Consider the following 18,568-nt stretch of genomic DNA (forward strand, 5'->3'; position numbering starts at 1 on the left):
GGTCATTACCATGGTGGACTGGGTGGGATGGACCATGGGGCGTGCCACCTGGCCAGCTGGCAGATTTATAATGGAAGTCTCCCAGATCAATTACTGTATTACCAGGCACCCTGACCTTGAAAGCTGGCAGGAGGGAGCGGCTGGGGTGGGGTGGGGCCAGCCTAGAGCAGCTGCCCAGCCTTCTCCAGCAGAGGGCACCCTGGGAACCAGGAGACCACCTGGTGGAGAGGAAAGGGGTGGGGCCTGAAATCCTACCATTATTGCACATTCTTCTGTTTAAAATAGTGAAAGTCCTTGTTAGAATGCAATAAACCCTTCCCTACATTATGCTCCAGGAAGAGATCGTCAGACCATTCTGAAAAGGAGGAGTTGGCACAGTTATTTCTCCTCTCTGAGCCTCGATCTCCCTGCCCGCCGGCAAAATGGGGATCCTTGTCCCAGCTCCACTCACCCTATAGGGTTCATTTGAGGCTCACGGTTAATAGGCTTAGAGATGGGCCCTGGGGCATGTCTAGCCTGGAGTAGAGTCAAGGGTGTCCAGGGGGCCAGGCGGAGGTTCAGCCATCGTGAGATGTGGAGGGGTGCCGAGGCCTCAGAGGACATTACTTCTGATTCCTCCCATGGCCTGTGTGATGATACTCAGTGCCAAGGGACTTTCTCAGGGGTGCTCTGAGATCCTGAGGGGCGGGTGCCTGGCCTGGAGTCCCACCCTTGCAGGCACCTCTTGGGAGAACAGCGAGCCCCAGGGAGAGCAGAGTCTCCCTTGCCCTCCCAAGGCAACCTCGGCAGATGCCTGACATGGTTTGCAGCAATAGCTGGGCTCTATTCTCTGTAGCAAGTGGGAGCAGGGATGGAGCCCTGGAGGAGGGAGAAGTTTGCCTCTTGCTCCCTCAGTTTCCTTTTGTCAACATTTCCCCTTAAACTCCTACCAATTAGAAATTCATTTGGGCTAGTGGATGAATTAAGGGACTTCATACATGCACAGTGTTTAGAACAGTGCCTTCCTGGCCTGGGTGGACAGGCAGAAAGTGGAGGGTGAGTAGCCATCAAGGGCTGAGAGTCTGTCTGTAATTTTCCCAGTGTCTGGTTTGGGAGCAGAGGAAAGCACAGAGGCAGGGATGAGACCCCTGTCTGGAGCACAGGCCTCTTCCCAAGACAGGCGGGAGGAAGGGAGGGATGTGGCTGCACCTGAGCCTGGCTGTCTGCTCACCACAGTGCTGGGCACTGCAGGGAGAGTTTGGGGAGACAGGACAGGGTCAGGGGGGTGATTATGGGCAAACAGAGTGGAAAATGAAGGCCTTCAGCTGGCAAATGAGTTTAACAGAAATGAGATGGGCAGAGGCTGTGATGAGAATGGCAATGCTGGGCAAAGGCGAGCTGATTTTCAAACAGGCCTGGGTGGGCAGGCTGGGGTGGGTTGGCTTCATCCCTTGCCTTCAGGAGTCAGCCATGTTGCAGGGACAGTGCCTGAGCCCCCAGACCCACTCCACACCAAGAAGGCAGAGGGACAGAGAGACCTTTGGACTGACAAGATGCCACAAGAGTGGCAGGATGAAATTAAAGCAGGAGGGATTGTGGTCAGACTTGCAGAAGAAGTTCTTGGACAGCACAGGAACAAACAGGGAAGGCTGGGAAGTCCTGGGGACAGGCTGCCCCCAATGCCCACCCTCCCAGAGGAGCTAGTCCCAGCCTTGCCGCAGGCAGCAAGCAGAGCCTCCTCGCTGAGGGTATTCAGCTGTGGAAGACCTCCCAGAGGCAGGCCTCTCTTTGGGTCTCAGTTCGCATATCTATGAAATAGAAATGACAGTGCCTTGCCAGTTCATATGAAGCCCCCAGTGAGACTCAGCACCAGACACTGTCTGTTTCCTGGGTTGGGCCACCATCCCTGAGAGGGCAGAAGGCAAGCCCTTCTCTGGCCCAAGGGCTCAAACACTGCAGGGTAAACAGCCTGAAGTGTGCCTCACAGCACCCTAGACCCTGTCCCCTTTCCCCCACTGATTGCCCCACCCTCTGCTTCTTTTTCCCTCCTGCCCTTCCCAGTGGGGCCTAAGCAAACAGGGCCAGCATGGCCCACATCACACACAGGCACAGGTCAGCCCTCTACCTTTGCTGGGCTTCAGTTTCCCTGCGTGGACAAGGCTGTGCTGACCCAGGGTGTCTTGGAGACCCTTCCAGGGCCCATGTTCTGGAGGGAAGGATGCTATCTCTGATTCTTCTCCAATCCTCATGGACCATTCCTGCCCAGGACGCTGCCTGCACCCACCCTGCCCGACTCCCTTCCACAGGAGCTTCCACGACCTCTGGATGGGGCAAGAGGAGATGGTAGGTAGGTTGAGGCAAGAGCCATCTCCAGTACAATAACTAATAACTGGCTGACAGATTGAATTAGACCTTTTCCAGCTCCATACCTCATTGATCCAGGAGGACCCACATATGTGAGTGTGTGTGACCCTCGCCTACACAGTTCTGGGGCCCCAGTGCACAGCCTCAGTCAGGTAGGGTTAGCAGAGAGAAGGTGTGGTACTGGTAGCTCCTACTCCCACCCCACCCCCCTCAGCTGCCCCAGCTCCTGCCCAAGGGGCCTCTGAGCACTGAGTTACAGCTTGGCCTGGCTGCAGAGAATGGGAGAAGGGTGGTCAGAGGGAGGAAGAATGGGGTTGGCTGGAGTCCTTGGGGATGAGGGGGCAGGAAACCCTTTTCTATGAGGTTCTCAAGGAGGGAACAGGCTGCCCAGCCCCAACTGAGAACATGACCCACACTCACCTTCTCTCAAAGCCAGCACCCTCCACCCTGTCTTGAAGCCTTTCCAGCCCCTTTAACTCCTCTTTAGCAGCCCCCGGCTCAAGGCCAGGGACTAGCTTCCTTGGCCCTGGGTTTCCCTGAATGCCCAGCCTGGGGGTCTCTACTCCATGAATGGCTGGTGGGTGAAAGGAGGCCTGCCTGCCTCTCTGTGACTTAAAAATCAATCCTTTTAGCCCCTTCTGAAGCCAGAGGGTTTCTCGTTCTACATTTTAAAATACTTTGAAGTCGATGGACTGACTCCTGAGCCATCCTGTGCACATGTGCCCTCAGCTTGGTCACACGTAGGCACACATAGCACAAGTGTATACCGACAGATGCACACGATGACAGCAATATTTCAACAGCTGACCACTGCACAGAACCCACACTCCCTGGGCTGGGAAAAAGACAGCCATTACAGGAGGTTCTGGGCATGGAGGCTGTGGGACAAGCAAGGCCCCTGCAGGAAGGAAGCCAGTGCTTCGCCACACTCGAAAGGCAGGACTCCGCCTCTGGGGGAAGGTGGGGATGCCGGGGGTCACCCCCCACCTGACAGGCTTTTTGAGGATCAATCTCACCTCCATAGACATCCAGTCTGGGGCTAAGGCTGCCCCAGTGGCATCTGGAAGTCCTTCCTAATATCTAACTTAAATCAATCACCTCTTCCTTCATTCAGTAAATATTCTCCATGCATGGCCATGCCCTGGTAGAAGGAAGCAGAGATGTGCTGGGTCACCTAGAACTGTGTGCGGTGCGAGGGTGGAAGAAGAAAGTGGCTTTGGTGTCTACCAGTGGTGGGGGTGGGGAGACTTCCAGGATCCCTGGGTGGCTTACACCGTGGTCATTCCCCATGATTCAGTTTTCTTGGCTAAATAGGGCCTGGTTCAGGCAGGAAACCCTGCCACCTCCCCCTGCCACCCAGTCCAGTGAATGTCTGCCTGAGCTCACTGGTGGGGTAGAACTCCACCCTGGACTTTGGTCCTGTCTAGGGGACCCATTTAACCACCCAAGGCTTTAGCTAAATCCCCACCCAAGATGCATACCCCAAGTCCCAGAGTCTGAAGCTGGAGGGTCCAGTGAGGGATGGGGAGAGTCTCTGTCACCCTCCATGCAATCAGCTGAGTGTGGCATAAATGACCCATGAGTCCTGGGGCCTGGCAGAGGAAATGCTCAGGCCTAAGAGTGAGGTCACCTGGTCAGGGAAGCCCAGAGAGGGGCTAAGCAGGGCAAGCCTGGGCTCCCAAGGCAGAGCCCCTCTGGCAGGCTAGGGTAGGACCCGGGCAAGCCTTGCCTTTGGACCTCGGCTGAGCTTGCAACACCAAGCATTTGCTGGGGAAGGTGGGGAGCTGCCACAGAGCCTTCCCTGGGAGACTGACCCAGATTTCTCTCTCCCTCCCTCTCTTCTGCCATACAGGAGCAGTGTGTGTGTGTGCGCGCGCGCGCGTGCACGCATTTGCGTTCTCAGCCCTGGCAGGCAGAGGGGTGGAAAGGGAGGAGGCTTGCTGAAAGCTCTGGGAAATGAGACAGAAATCCTCCCCAAATCCCTGGCCACTGTCACTAATAGCTGAAATACGCTCTTGACAACAAGGTGAAAGTCTCTGGATACTGGGGCCTGGCCTTGCCACCAGGAGCTGGTGCCCCAGGGCCTGTCTGTTAAGGGAGGGCCCCAGGCCTTGTGGATGGTTGGGGGATCATGGCCCAGCCCTGACCCCATCCTCTGGCACTTCTGACATCTCCTTTCTAGGCAATATCCCACAGGTTCCCCAGGTGCTTCCCTGGGAAGTAGTGAGCTCCTGGTCAGGAGAGCGGTATAAGTGGCTGGGGAGGGTAGGTCAGCATCCTGTGGCAGGCACTCAGGTATGTGTGGGGAGGTGGCTTGCACAAAAGAGAGCAGGAGGGCTCCTCCCAGCCTGAGCTGTTTCCTTGATGCCTACTTCTATCCACAGTGCTGGCCACCAGGAGTCCCTACCCCATCCAAGTTGGCTGGCTTTGTCCCCAGGACACCAAATCTCAGGACTCAGCGGGAGGGCCTTGAGATGGGCCAGAGAGGGCTGGACCCAGGCCTGAGAGCAGCAAGTTCCAGAGCATCTGACTCCAGTGGGAGGGGAAGGATGTGTCCCTCTGGGGCTGCTGGCCGTGGCGGGGCCTCTTGCACACACATATAGATAGAGAATTGTACTTGAAGGGACATGCTCCTTCAGACTTGTAAACACACAGCTGTACACGTGATACACATACAGAGATCTGCATGTGCAATCAGAGGCATGCTTGTACACAGGTGTGCCTGAGCTCATAAGAGGTGGGCACACACCTGGGTATACAGGTGGGTGCACGGGTATATCTGCCTGTGCACATGTGGGCAGGGACACTTGGTTCCCTTGTGGGCTATTCTGAGCCCCATGAGGTGTGTGAGAGACACTTTCCCCAGAGACTGTCCATGGGATGTCCAAGCCAAATCCTCGAAAAGCTTCCAGAGGTGACTCCAGAGGCAAGCTCTCTCCTCTGCCAGCACTCGAGGCCCTTTGCCCGACCCTCAGCCCTCTGGTGGGCTCTGTGCCATGTCCTCTCCAGCCAGGCCTTTCCTGCCTTGCTCCATGCTTGGCAGATATCATGCTTTGCCCTGTACCCTGAGAGCTAGAGCCCTGCTCCTTGTTGAGGACCCCAACATCCTGCTAGAGGGTAGCGGGAACCTCCTGCTCACCCACTGTTTGTGTGTGACCCTGGGTAGGGTTCTGCCACTGCCTGGGCCTCAGTCTCTCTTCTGCCTATTGGAGGGGCTGCTTTGAGGCTGAGAGCTCTGAGAACTAGGAGACCCAGCACAGATGAGTGCAACCACAGTCACGAGTGCCCTCCAGGCCAGCCCCAGTCCAGAGTGGCCCTTTCCTGCACCCAAGGAGCATCCTTTGTCCTCATGTATTCCCTCCACAGCTAGCTGGCTCGGTCGCCATGCTGGGAATCCCACCTGCCTGCAGACGCTGACCTGCCCACACCTCACCCTCCACTAGGCAGGTGAGGTGAGACGCTGAGCTGGCCCACCTCCAGGCTGCCCTGCATGTGTCCTTGGCCCTTTCAGACCCAGGGCCTTTGCACAGGCGGTTCCCTCTGCCTGGGGTGCTCATTCCTCTCCGTCAGCCTAAAAACACCTCCTTTTCCTCAATGAATCCATTAAAGTGTTTGCTCTTGTGTGCAGCCTCTCTCCCCCATCCCAGCCACCCCCAAACGGTGCTCTGGCTCTGGCTCACTGAGCAAGTTTCCCCAGCACTGGTGAGCCCTGGCTATGCTTCCCCACCACCCCCACCACCAAGGCCACGGACTCCCCCAGGGCACAGCGAGGACCTGTTTATCTCAGTGTGCTCGGACGCTTCAGAGGGCCTGGCCTGGAGCACACAGCGTCCAGCAAGTGTTGGCTGAATGAATTAGTGAATGAATGAATGAATGAATGACATGAACATGTGGACATCTCTGCCAAGTCCTGTCTATGAACTGAGACACAAGTTCCCGAGGTCCCCTTTGAGTGGGTGTTTCTTGGTGGGCAGAGCTGCCTCTCAGGGAGTCTTGCAGTCTGAGGTCGCCTCTCATTCAGCAAACAACCCTGGTGAGGCCCTGTTGTCAAAAAGTCTGCAGCGCTCCTTGGGGGCAGCAGGCACACACCAGAGAACATGGGAGGGAACCATGGGGCCTGCATCATATGGGGCTGAGTGTGCTGTCGTCACTACTGCCCTCATCTGCTGATTACTGTGAGCCGGCACTGGGTGAGGGTCTGGGGACTAGCCTCTGCCTGCCCTGGGGAGCGCACAGGGGAGGAGATGCTGGTGAAGGAAATGACTTAGGGGCTGAAGCTGGAGGCAGAGGAGGGTGATGGCTCAGTAGGAGAGCTTGGGAGCCACACAGCCTGATTCATGCTGCCCACCACTTAACAACCTTGTGATCTGGAGCAACTAACTTAATTTCCTAGCATCTCAGTTTTCCTTACCTGTAAAATGGAATGGTAAGTGTATTTACCCCACAGCATTGTTATGAAGATCAAATGCTTGTAAGATGCTTTTAACAGTGCCTGGCATATCATAAGCACTCAAAAAACACACCCTGCCACTATGAGTTGTTGGACAACTCAGAGTAGCCCCAACTAGGCATGCAGCAAATGAGCAGGCTGGCAGCACAGGAGACAGGCAGGTGGCAACGGCTGAGGAACTCAGCCTCTCTGAATGATAGGTGGCTTGGCTTCTTGTGCTCAAGGAACCAAAAGATCTAAAGAAGTCTGGTCAGAGGGACACTGAGATGAGCAATGTGGTTGGAGGAGAGGATACTGACCCAATAATTCTCTGGAGAAGAAAGAGGAGGGGAAGCCTGAAGTGGATGGGCAAGGAGGGTCTGGGGTCTGGGAGTGCTAATCCTAGCCTTTCTGCTTCTAACAGTGCATGGATGGGGGGGCATGTGCAGTGCCCCTCAGGAAAGGGCTGTGCTTGCCTTGCTGTGGAGGTCAGCACTAGCAGAGCTGTGCAGATCGGAGTGTGGCCGGGCACAAGGGAGGGGAGCGCATTCTCCCACTGCAGGAGCAGAGCAGAGGGCTGAGGAGCTGCTCTCCCACCTCTGGCTATCTGGACGGCCCTCAGTGGAGCCCTTCTAGGCTGCAGGCACCTCGGGATGAGGTTTGTGGACCTTCCCAGGGATGTGGAGCCTGCTCTTCAGGCCAAACCATCCTAGCAGAAAAGGGAGGGGTGAGGGGCCACGGAGTGAAGGAGGCAGCTGCTGAATATATGAGATGAGGGGTGCTCCCAGGGGGCTGGACTCGAGGACAGCAAGTCCCTGGTGCAGGAGGGAAGTGGGTGGACTTTGTTCTCCTGCTCAGCCCCGCTGCATCTCCTGCTCTCTACCTAAGGCCACCCCTCCCATCCCACCATCAGCCTTGTCAGTGTGACATTAATGGGCTGACATTAACAAGCCGGAGCTCCTCCACTTGTCTGCCAGGTCGAGTCTCAGTCGTGGAAGAATTGCTAATTATAGCCACCATAAGGAAATATCAATGATGGACGTCAATATTATTGCCTCCTGCATCCCTGCCTGTTTATTTGGAGATGAAAAGCGCCCTAGGGTCATCTCTCCAGGACGAAACTGAGTGATGACAGAAGGGAGGGGAGCTGCACATGGAGAAAGGGGCGTCCTCCAGCTGGATTCATTCATGAAACCAGGACCCATTTCCTCTGGGCAGAGTCCTCTCCACTGTGGGCCCAGGGTTGGGGCTGAGGGCAAAGGAACCTGCACAGGGAGGAGGAACTAGTGATCCTGTTCCCAGCCCTGGTTCACCAAGTGACTGCATTGCATGACTCTTTGTGCCTCAGTTAGCTCATCTGACACATGGGTATGATAATTCCAGTCCTGCCTACCTTGTGCATTGTGAGGAAGTGAATGAGGTGCAAAGTCAGGGTTTTAGAAGAATGATCCATGGTGCAAATGCAGGGGCTTCGTGGGCTGAGGAGACACGAGGGGTAGCTGAGCAACTGGGAGGCACCAGCAAAGGGATGGACATGTCCCAGCTCAGTGAACTCTCTGAAGCAAATATCCTCCCAACCATCCTCTATCAAGCACTTTGGTAGAAATCAAACAAACACTAAATACAAACACTAAAGCCACAGAGAAGAGGGGAAAGCTTGACTCAAATGCGCAGCTGCAGTCTGGTGTCTCTGAGCCCCTGAGCCTGTGGGGACTTGCAAGGCTTCCAATCCACACCCCAAACCCTGCATGTAATGCCAGTCACAGGCTGAACTGTCACGCTGGGCAGCCCTTCATCCGCTGAGAGAATCTCCCAGGCATGCACACCCCTATTCAGAGAAACAGGGGCCCAGTTGAGAAGCCCCTTTAGAGACAACCTGGACTGTCAGAGAAATGCACTTTACATGCCAGGGTCACGACGCATGCGCAGGAATACATCCACGTGGCAAGTTCATGAGAGTGTGCACAGACTAGAAATAGGCAAGCACACACACACAGAAGCACAGCCCCAGAGACACACGTGGAAACACATACATTGTACGGTATTCAACACACATATACACACACACAGGGGAGCTGCCCTGGGGAGCTCACGGGCGAAGACACACACACACACAGCATGTTAGGCCCCAAACTGGGTTCTTGGGAACCTCTCCCTGTTGAGAAGGAAATGAAAAATCCCATTTGGTCTTCAGACACATGTGGCCTCTCAAGCCATGGACAAGCCAAGCAGCAGCCACTAGATGCTGGGAAGCAAAGCCCAGCGTGGCATGAATATTTCACAGGAGATTTCGCTTCACAGAAAATCCCTTCTTCGCCGCTGTGCATGTCAGGGTATAATTACCCGTTAGGTAGCAGAGCAGAAACCTGGGAGGATGTGTGCACAGCTTCTGGCCCGGGCCACCACTGGGCCTCTGCCTCCGCCTCTGCTGCAGGCCTGGCAAGGGCCATCCTGTCTCTCACCCGCTCCCACCACGGGCCAGAGCGAGGACAACTGGATGCCACTTTAGGACATGGAGTGTCCTGGCTTAGGGTTGCCTCTGCTCCAGATCCTTAGACTCTGCCAGCCCCTAGCTGAGTCCCCCCTCCCTTTGCCCCCCACAGCCTTTCCCCCAGCTCTTTAGCAGGAGCACAGAGCCACAGCTCATCTCACTCCCTCATCTTCCCCCTTCACCTCTCCAGCCCATCGAGGTGTTTGTAGTCCTCTGAGTGAATGGCAGGGAAGACCGAGAGAGGTACACGCCAGAGGAAGGGAGAGAGGACATCCTGGCTGGGCCCTGGAGACCCTGGAACACTCTCCCTCACTCCTTTTGTCCTAGAAAATGTCCACACATGCTAAGCGTGCTCAGATTGTGTCTCCTCCAGGAAGCCCTCTGGACTGCTCCCAGGGTCAGGAGCCTTCTCTGGCTCCCACAGCCCACTATGTTCCTCTCCATCACTGTTCAGTAATCAAGGGCTGAAAACATAGATGCCTACAGAGGCCAGGGAGGGAATGAAAGTGAGTGAAGGGGCAAAGATAATGCCCAGGGAGTGGGCAGAGCTCGCAAACTGGAGAGCACACCCCTGTCTAATGCCTTTCAAACCACATCACCTTATGGCCCAGCAGCTTTGCACCTAGAAGTCGACCCAGGAAAATTGAAAACACTTGTACACAAATGTTCATAGCAGCATTATTCATAATAGCCAAAAAGTCAAAACGGCCCAAATGTCCATGAATGCATATATAAACAAAATGTGTTATAGCCATACAATGGAATATCATTCAGCCAAAAAAAGAAAAAAAAAAAAAAAGAATGAAGTACTGATACACACACACTAGGACATGGATGAGCTTTAAAAACTGTGTGCTAAGCAATGGAAGCCAGGCAGAAAAGCCCACATATTGTATGATTCCATTTCTATGAAATGTCTAGAATATGCAAATCCAAAGAGACAAAAGTGGATTCGTGGTTGCCGGGCCAGGGAGGGGGGGAGAATGGCGGGTAACTGCTAAAGGGTACAGGGTTTATGTACCCTTTTGGGGTGATGAAAATACTCTGGAATTAAGATAGTGGTAAGGGTTGCACAATTGGGAATATGCTAAAAATCACTGAACTGTATGCTTTAAAATAGTGACTTTTATGGCATGTGGATTATATTTCAATTTTTTAAAACCCAATTGTTTAAAATGGAACAACACATCCACAAGCCCCATGTCTGTCTGCAGTCTCTAATTTTCAACCTCTATTTTACACATTTGTCTCTGTCACAAGAGTGGAAGCTCTGGGAGGGTGGAGCCCTACCAGAGGCACAGCCGTGGTCCCTAGAGCTGGCATCTCAGGGCAGGCACTTGAGTCACAATGGTGACCACAGCAACATGTTAACCCACGGCACACTTCATACTCTGTAAAACCTCTGGTCCAGAGCTATGGTCCCAGTCTCAGGTGAGGCCACTGAGGCCCAGGCTCAGGGTCATTTGCCCTAAAGTCACTTGACAAGCTGGAGGCAGAACTGGGCAGAGAAGCCAGGCCTCCAGACTTGGTGCAGCAGGACCCAGGGCGGCCGGGGGCCAGCTGCTGCTGGGCAGGGAGGATGGGCACAAGAATGCAGGCAGCTCTGTGGCTGTTTCCTGCCTCAAGGCCCCCAGATCCCTGGGGCCTCTGAATCAAGTCCACCTGCTGGATCTGGCCTCAGTCTCCTTTGATGGACAAGCACCACCCCTAGAGCCTCCAGCCCAGGCCCTGTCTATCATCCCTCCAGCCTTTGCTCACACAGGGCCCCCTTCCTGGAAGACTCTCTCAGGCTTCCCAGGCACCAGACACAGTTCTTCCCCTCCCAGAAGCCTTACTTCATCACCACCTGCCCCTCCTGCAGGGCCTCTCCCCAGCTGAGCCCTTGTAGCATCTCTGGGAGGGTGTGCAGGTGAAAACAAGGGAACAGCCGGACATGTGCCTGACTGCAGGGCTACTCAGGACCTGGGCCAGCTTTGAGCTAGAAGCAAGTCTGATATCTCAGTGTCTGACTGCCAGCAACTAGGTGCAAGGCCAGGGTTGGCTGGCAGGGGAAGGCAGGGAAGAGGGAAGAAGAGGGAGAAGGTAGAGGGAGAGAGAAGGAGAGGGATAGGGAGGAGATGGGGTGAGAAGGGAGGAAGGAGGAGAAGAAAAGACATGGGAAAAGAGATGGAGAGGAAGCAGGGGCTGCTGTTAGCCCCAGGGTCCCAGGAAGGCTAAGCCAAGGTTACCTTCAGACACTTGATGACACCTGAAGTCACAGATCAGTGCCCTGGGGCAGAGTGAAGCTAGGCGGGGAGGAAGCCCCTTTGGGAGAGAGGCCCCAGCTTTAGACCAGTGGTCCCTTCTCCTTCCTATTCCCCCTGCCTCCATGCAGCGGTGAGGTGGGGAGCAGCAGTGGGCAGGAAGGCGGTCCCCGCCTGGTACCTACCTGGGCCTCCTGCTGTGTCCCAGTTCAGCCTAAGGAGCTCAGCCACCCTCCTGGGCGAGACCGCCAGGGTCAGATCCTCCTGACTGTGGTTACAGACTCAGCCTTGACCCTGGCAGGGTGGACTGGCCCCCAGGGAACTGGAGGAGGCCCCAGATGGCTCACTCTCTCCTCCTACACCACAGGGCTGGGTGACAGATCTGGTCTGTGGGTGTCAGAGACAGGTCCTGGCTCTGAGTGACTGCTGGCAGCTGGGCCTGAGGTGGCTCATGGGCGGCTGATTTCCTGACCTTCCTAAGACCAAACACATGATGAGCTTCTGCCTCCTCCTCCTCCTCCTCCTCCTGAGGCCAAGCACATGGGTATAGGAACATAGCAGGTGTCTAACAGAAGCCAGCTCCCTCTCTGAACCCCAGCCCCAAGTTTCCTCAGAGAAGCTGCCACTCCTCTCCCTACCCCCCACCCCCGCAGTGCTTGTTCCACAGCTCTCCTCACCTCCCCTACACATGGACTCAGTGCCGCCTCCCTTTCAGGCATGGGTGAAGCTGTGAATTGCTGGGTACCCACCTCTCCCCTTTCACCCCTCCCCTCCTGGCCTTTCCCAACCCAGATACACATCACACCAGCCCCCACTCAGTGTCCTCAGCTGGCTGTCAGCTAATCCCTGCAGAGGAGTTAACTGATAATTAAGATGTTAGCTGTAAACTTAACATGTGATTCTCTGCCAGGAGTATTTTGGTCTTAACAGGTTGCTTTTGGAATAGGAAAACCTTCAAGAGCCAGCCAAATGGCAGGCAGGGATGCAGAGTGGGGTGTTGGGGGGCACTCTGCACCTGGAGACCTTCCAGCCTCCAGAACGCCCTCCTCACCTCTCGCTTCACTGAGGACAGAAGGCAGGCATGGGAACCCAGAGCTCCGCCTTTCAGTGTCAGCCCCACACCTGTGAGGCGATGACCCTGGACATGAGATGAAACCTCTCAGAACCTCAGTTTTCTCATCTGCAAATGGTGAGATAAAGCGCCAACCTTGAAGAATTGCAGTGCAGGCTGACAAGTCAGGCCCCATGTGCCCAGCACATAGGAGTCCTGAGAGCTCCTGTTGTCCCTGACTTCCCTTTGCCTCTTCCCACACTGAAGGTAACTGTGTCAGCTTCCACTCCTCCCGCCTCCTCACACCAACTCCGATCAATCACCAGGTCTATTTTCTCAACTTCCTAAATCTCTCCCCAGGCAAAGATCAATGGAATCAAACAGCGAGGCCTGGACAGACATGAGACTTTTGGGACATTTCGGCAGATGACAGGAATGGAGCTTCAGAGCGGCAGGGAAAGGATGCTGACCCAATAAACAGTGCTGAAACAACTGCGAGTCATTTGGGAAAAAACCACTTAGATCCCTACCTCAAACCACACACAGAAACACATTTCAGATGAACTAGAGATTTAAATATTTGTGAATATCATAAACAACCAGAAAACAGTATAGGCCAATATTTTTAAAATTCTGCAGTGGGTAAGGCCAGGAACTCTAAAGGAAAGGAGTGATAGACTTGAACACAGGACAATCTAAAACTTTTAAGGGGTTAAATAAATCCCATAAACTTAAATGGAAAAAAAAAAACAAACTTGTGAATAATGATTTGCACATATGCCAAATAAGGAGTTAATTTCCTTAACCTCTTCTAAATCCACTGGCTCTTGCAAATCAATAAGATGCATTTTGCCGCCCCCAATTGCTGAAACCACGGTCACCTGTGACCTCCCCTTTGCCGAGGCAGTGACCAGTTCTCAGTCTGCATCCTTGGCCCCATTTGACAGGTGCTTGAAATGTGTCTTGCCCTTGGCATCCAGGACCTACATGCCTGGTTCTTTTCCATCTCACTGGTTGCTCCTTCTCAGTCACCTTTTCGGTACCCCCTCAGCTCCCCACCCTCTAACTGATGGAGGTCTTGGGGCTGGGACATTGGTCTTTTCTACCTACTCTCCTTCGATGCTCTCATCCAACATCATGGCTTTAAATACTGTCTTTATGCTGATGGCCCCAAATTTTTATCTCCAGCCCAGACCTGTCCCCTGGACTCCAGCCACACACATCCACCTGTCAACTCCATGGTTCTGCCAGGCTGTCTACAGGCATCTCACAATTTATGAGTCCACTGCCAGGGCTGGCTCATAGGTGTGTGACCTGGGCTCTGCACTCAGAAGGGCCCCAGGCTTGGTTTAATGCTCTATTGTCACCTCCCACTTTGAAATTCTTAATTTTTTTTTAACATAAAGTCACCCATTTTCACTGTGCTCTGGGTCCCACACATTATGTAACCATTTTTTCCAAATGACTCATAGTTGTTCAGCACTCTTGTCCACCACTGAGCCACTCCTCTCCCCTACACCAACCCACTCCTCCCTGATCTCCCCATCTCCATCAATGGCAACCCCACACTCCAAATGCTTGGGCCAAAACCCCTGGAGTGATGGTTGGCTCCCTTCTCTCTCTCTCACACACCACCTCATCCAATCTGTCAGCAAATCCTATTGGCTCTACCTTGAGCATGCATGTGGAATCCATCCCCTTCTGCCCACCTCCACCAAGACTCCCTGGTTCAGGCTTCCATCGCCTCCTCCCTGGATCATTGCAACAAACAGCCTCCTGTCAGATCTCCCTGCTTCACAGCTGCCAGAGGGATCTGGTTAAAATGTAATTCCAATCATGCCATGTCACTATGCAGAACCTTCCATGGCTTTCCCCACTTCATTCTGGGTAACAGTCAAGTCCTCCAGGCGGCCTGCAGGTCCTGAGTGATGAGCGCGTGGTCCCTGTTCAGCTGCATGGCCCACTCTCTCCCTCACTCACCCTGTTCCGGCCACACCAGCCTTCTTGCCATGTCCCCACAAGCCAGGTCTGCTCCTGACTCAGGGTCCTCAGACCTGCTGTTCCCTCTGGAAGGCGATTCCCCCGAAACATCCACCCAACTCAGTCTCTCGCTTCTTGCAGGTCTTTACTTAAATGCCACCTCTCGAAGACACCTTCCCTGATGACCATGTCCAAGTTGCCCAACACTTCCCATCCCCCTCCTCTGCTTGGTTATTTTTCTCCTTAGCACTTAACACTCCCATATGCATGCTGTATTTTTTCCTTGTCTGTCTCTCCTCCATCACAGCTTACATTCCTTGGAGCAGGTATATTTCATCAGTTTTGTTCACTGTTTGGTCCCTAACCAAAACAGTGTCTGACACATAGTAGGTGCTCAGTAAATACTTCCTGAATGAATGGATACAGGAGCAGAGGACTTGACATGAACAAGCAATTTGCAAGTGAAGAAACAGAAATGGCCAACAAGCATATGCAAATATGCTCAACCTCATTAGCAGTCTAAGAAACATAAAGTAAAATCATTTTTATCTGTCAAATTGGCAGGGATTAAGTGATTAATAATTCCTGTGATTGGCAAGGGTGAGGGAATGGGGCATTTTGCACACAGTTTGTAGGAGCATAAATTGGCTCAACCTTCTGCAGGTTGATCTGGCTTTCGAGAACAAATCAAATGTGGAAATGTGGGTGCCCTCTGACTCAGGAAGTCCACTTCCAGAAACATTCCCAAAAGAACTACAGCACAAGCACACACAGATGTGCAAACCCAGAGGTTCCCTGAGTGAGGTTTATAAATAACCGAATGCCAGAAACAACCTAAACGGCTGCCAACAGGATTAATAACTGATGAATAATTTGCAGACCATCATACAAGGGATGTAAAAGGATGGGAAAGAACTCTATGGAAGGACCTGGGATGATCCACATGACATTGTTAGGTAAAAAAATCAAGTGCTGGAACAGTATAACTAATATGAGCCCAAGTTTTTCCTTTTAAAATATGTTGATAAGTACATAGAAAAAAGTCTGGAAGGGGACATATCAAATGAGTTATCAGTGTTAGCTCTTGGCAGGAAAAGACTACAGAAGGGGCTTGAACTGCATGCTTTAAATACCAAGAGATAGATGGATAGATAGACGGATGAATAGATAGATAACATATAGAGAACATATTACCTTAATAATCAGAAAAATGATTCTGCTCAGGGAGAAAATACCTTCTGTGACTCCCCAATATTAAAGGGTGCAGAAGTAAGCCATTCCAAGCCCTCCATAACTTGTCACTGCCTCATCCCTGTTACCCCCACCCCCACTCTGGCTCCCCAAAGTGCTCTGGGTTCCAAGCTCATGAAGCAATTTTCTATTCCTGGTTCCTTTCACAGCTCCATGCCTGTCTCTCAGCTCTGTTCGCAGGCACAAAGGCCCAACCTGCCCTGTCCCATGACCTCCTCAGCCTGGACTCTGCCGTCAGAGAGCCAGATGGGGGAAGACGAGGAACCCTACAGCATGCCCAAAGACCAGGACGGCTGCCCCAGCCCCCAGTGAGAGCCGCCAGGTCTCTGTCCTAGGGACAGCCTGCGGCAGCTGGGGGAGCAGGAAATGCCCCTCGATTGTGGCCTGGGCAGGCTGGTTGGCCCTGGCTCCAGGACACCCACAACAGCCACTGGAGGCAGCTGATCTGAGGAGGCCAGGGTGAGCCCAGCAAGGAGGTCTGGCCAGAGGAGGAGGGAGACTGGGGGTTCAGCCCCCCAACTTGGGTTGCCAGATTTGGCAAATAAAATTGTATGTGCCATGTAATATTTGAGATATATTTACACTGAAAAATTATTTGTTGTCTGTCTGAAGTCCAAATTTAACTGGACATCAGTATTTTTTTCTGGCAACCCTACCTGCTACCCCATCCTATCCCTTGGATATGGCACCAGGCAGAAAGCCTTCACCTGGGATGTCCAGGAGTGGCGGAGGAATGACCTCTCTCAGGCCCACCACAGAGGGGGACTGAAAGTTGAGACAGGCTCATTCCGGGTGCTGAGGGCTGTCCCACAGAGAGTTGGGAACTTCCAGAGTTAGCGCCATCAGGCACTGCAGCGGCAGTGAAAAGCCGGGTGACAGCAAAGGGAGCTGAACAGCAAAACCTTCTGAGCCAAGGCACTCGGCGGGTGTGTGGCGCAAAACAGCCTGAGCAAATGCAGTGAGCACGGGACACAATGCTGGGGTTGCAGGGATGGCGTGTCCCAGTGCCTCTCAGCATCTCGGGGACACAGCCTGGTGATGAAGAATGGCTGAGGGGTGGCCTTCCTTCTCAGACGTCAGGAACTCCTCCATAGGAGGCCCCTCTGCTGCGGGGGCCTTCAACTCTCACACTGTGTCCCCCACCAAGGCCCCTGGCAGGGGCTCATTCGCTAAAGGCCAGCCTGAGTCGGGGGACCTGGTCCTCACCCCCAGAGCCTCCCACCCAGCACGGAAGCATGAGGCAGGGTGAGCCTGCCTCGGTCTCCCCTACCTGGGTCAGATGGCGTCGGGAGGCAAACAGACTGGCCTCTGGGGGCCTGGGGTGCAGCAGCCTGTCCGTCGCGGTCCCAGCATGCACTGTGGGGGAAGAGCAAGGTTAGTGGGGCAAAGATGGGGCTTCCTGCTACCCCGGGTGAGGCCCACCTCAGCACAGCTCCCCACGGTGGATCCCCATTGCCCAGCCTAGTGGGGCTCAGGTGCTGCCTCCCAGCACAGCACATGCTCCTCAGTGCCATCCCTACCCACTCCCCAGCACCCTGGAGTGGCCAGCCCTTAACCGATCACAGCCTCAGGAGCATGAACTCCCTGGCCTGGCATTCAAGGCCCTGTCTAAGCCTCTAACCTTCTCACTGTCTCTCCATATCCTCCAAAGGTCAGTCCCAACTCTGCAAGTTTTGTTCACGTGCACAGATACACAGACAGACAACCCCACCCCATTCTCTCTAAGACTCCCACTGCTACCAACAAATCTGTCCTCTGCCTCCTGGAAGCTTCACTTACATGTCCTCAGCCCCAGCACCCCTAATGTCCTCAGCCCCAGCACCCCTCAATGTCCTCAGCAAGGTCCCCAAGGACCCCATCAGCCCCCCAGCTCTCCCACCTCAGCCTGTGGTCTCTGGCAGCTGACCTCCCTTAGGAACACTCTCTCTGTGACTCCCCGATCCACCCCTCCTCATTCTTCACTGCACCCCCATCACTCATCCTAGACATGGCCATAGGTGCTATCTCCCTTCCTCCCACCGCCTGGACCATCCTGCCCACACCTGTGCTTCAATCACCCTCTGCCTATGCCCTCAGCGGCACCCTCTATGCCCAGAGGAGGGTGAAGCCCCCTAACCTGGCCCACAGGGCACTGCCCAACCCAGCCCTGATCTGTGGGCCACCCTCACCTCCCCTCCAGGCCACACGGCAACCTGCCACCTCCTCAGAAAGCTCTCTGTGACCACCTCCTTTTCACAGTCTCCAAAGTCTTCCATAGTTCACCCTGGAGGAAGCCGTCCTCACTGCGTCGCACTGTCCTGACAGACTGACTTGTCATTTGGTTTTCCTTGTTTCAACAGTCCCACAGCAAACTTTTTCCATCAGGTTTATTGAGGTATAATTATCCTACAGTAAAACTGACCCTCTCTAGTGCACAGTCTATGAGTTTTGACAACTGCGTGCAGCTGTGTAACCACTATAGTCATCAAGGTACAGAACAATCCTGTCACCCCCAAATCCCTGCATGCTGTCTCTTTGTAGTCAACTCCTCCCAGCCCCTACCCCTGGCATCCACTGATCTGTTTTCTGTTCCTGTCGTTTTGCGTTTTCCAGAGTGTCATACAAATGGAGTCATCTAAACGTAGCCCTCTGAGTCTGGTTTCGTTCATCCAGCATAATGCATTTCAGATTGATTAATATCTGTGTTGCCTCTTGAAACCAAATGTCTTTCTTTTTTGTTGCTGTGTAGTACTCCATTGTTTATCCATTCAGCAGCTGAAGGGCATTTGTGTCGTTTCCAG

General features: G+C 53.8%; 1 protein-coding gene and 1 long non-coding RNA gene across 3 annotated transcripts in view; one reads left to right on the top strand and one right to left on the bottom strand.

Moving 5' to 3' along the window:
* The window catches only part of LINGO1 (leucine rich repeat and Ig domain containing 1), a 207,317-nt gene that overhangs the window by 46,875 nt on the left and 141,874 nt on the right, over positions 1–18,568 (bottom strand). For both annotated transcript variants that reach the window (XM_008015742.3, XM_008015739.3), the window contains one exon: positions 17,059–17,144. The gene's annotated coding sequence lies outside the window, so the exon portion shown is untranslated. The remainder of the gene's footprint in view (positions 1–17,058; positions 17,145–18,568) is intronic.
* Positions 341–8,154, top strand: LOC140710395 (uncharacterized). Its single transcript, XR_012091367.1, has 3 exons — positions 341–477; positions 7,018–7,141; positions 7,750–8,154. It is a non-coding gene; the product is annotated as an uncharacterized lncRNA (long non-coding RNA).

The sequence above is a fragment of the Chlorocebus sabaeus genome, chromosome 26 (assembly GCF_047675955.1).
Source record: "Chlorocebus sabaeus isolate Y175 chromosome 26, mChlSab1.0.hap1, whole genome shotgun sequence".
In the NCBI taxonomy this organism is placed as follows: domain Eukaryota; kingdom Metazoa; phylum Chordata; class Mammalia; order Primates; family Cercopithecidae; genus Chlorocebus; species Chlorocebus sabaeus.